We start from the raw sequence: 1,368 nt of genomic DNA, 5'->3' as shown, positions 1-1,368 counted from the left end.
ACAAATACCTAAGTATATGGATCAACGAAGGCAAAAGATATACGGAAACACAGGAAAAGACAATAACAGTAAAGAGAAAGAGAAATGTAACCATAATGAAGCGCAGAGTGCTATGGGGATACAATAGGTACGAGGTGCTCCGAGTATGTGAAAAGGTGTAATGGTTCCAGGACTTGCTTTTGAAAATGCGGTTTGATTTAAATGAGGGGTACAATCAGGACTCGATGGGAACCAAAGGTCAGTAGGACGCCTCGCATTGGGCGTTCACGGGAAGACTACACAGCCTGAAATCAGTGAGAAGGAAACTTGGCATAGGACAAACCAAGATGCATACACTGAATGATAAGCAGGGTAATATCAGCAATCTTGAAGCTATAATAAATGCAGCGGAAGAATTCTATGCTGACCTGTACAGTACCCAGAGGACTCGGGAGTACTCCATTCGAAACAACAGGATACAGGAAATGAACAGGATACAGAAACACCTCCTATAACTAGCTATGAGGTCAGAAGGGCCCTGCAAGACATGAAACGATGAAGAGCGGGAGGAGAAGGTGGAATAACAGTCGATTTAATCAGAGGTGGAGGAGACATAATGCTAGAAAAACTGGTGGCTCTCTATATGAAGTGTCTATCGACTGCAAGGGTCCCGGAAAACTGGAAGAATGGAAACATTATACCAATCCACAAAAAGGGAGACGTTAAAGAACTTAAAAATTATAGGCCCATTAGCCTACTCCCAGTATTATATAAAATATTTACTAAAATATTCTTCAATAGAATAAGGGCCACACTGGACTTTAGTCAACTAAAGGAACAGGCTAGCTTCAGGAAGGGATACTGTACAATGGATCACATCCATGTTATTAACCAGGTAATATGAGAAATGCGCAGAGCACAATCAGCCTCCCTATATGGCTTTCATAGATTACGAAAAGGCATTTGATTCAGTATAGATACCAGCAGTCATACAGGCATTACGTAATCAAGGAGTACAGACTGCTTACGTAAATATCTTGCAAAATATCTACAGAGATTCCACAGCTACCTTAATTCTGCATAAGAAAAGTAGGAAGATACCTATAAAGAAAGGGATCAGACAAGGAGACGCAATCTCTCTAGTGGTATTCACTGCGTGCTTAGAAGTATTCAAGCTATTAAACTGGGAAGGCTTAGGAGTAAGGATCGACAGCGAATACCTCAGCAACCTTCGGTTTGCCGATGACATTGTTCTATTCAGCAACACTGCAGACGAGTTACAACAAATGATTGAGGACCTTAACAGAGAGAGTTAAGAGTGGTGTTGAAGATTAATATGCAGAAGACAAAGATAACGATGAATAACCGGGCAAGGAAACAAGAGTTCAG

The sequence above is a fragment of the Dermacentor andersoni genome, chromosome 8 (genome assembly GCF_023375885.2).
Source record: "Dermacentor andersoni chromosome 8, qqDerAnde1_hic_scaffold, whole genome shotgun sequence".
Classification (NCBI taxonomy): Eukaryota; Metazoa; Arthropoda; class Arachnida; order Ixodida; family Ixodidae; genus Dermacentor; species Dermacentor andersoni.
This window is presented reverse-complemented; position numbering follows the sequence as displayed.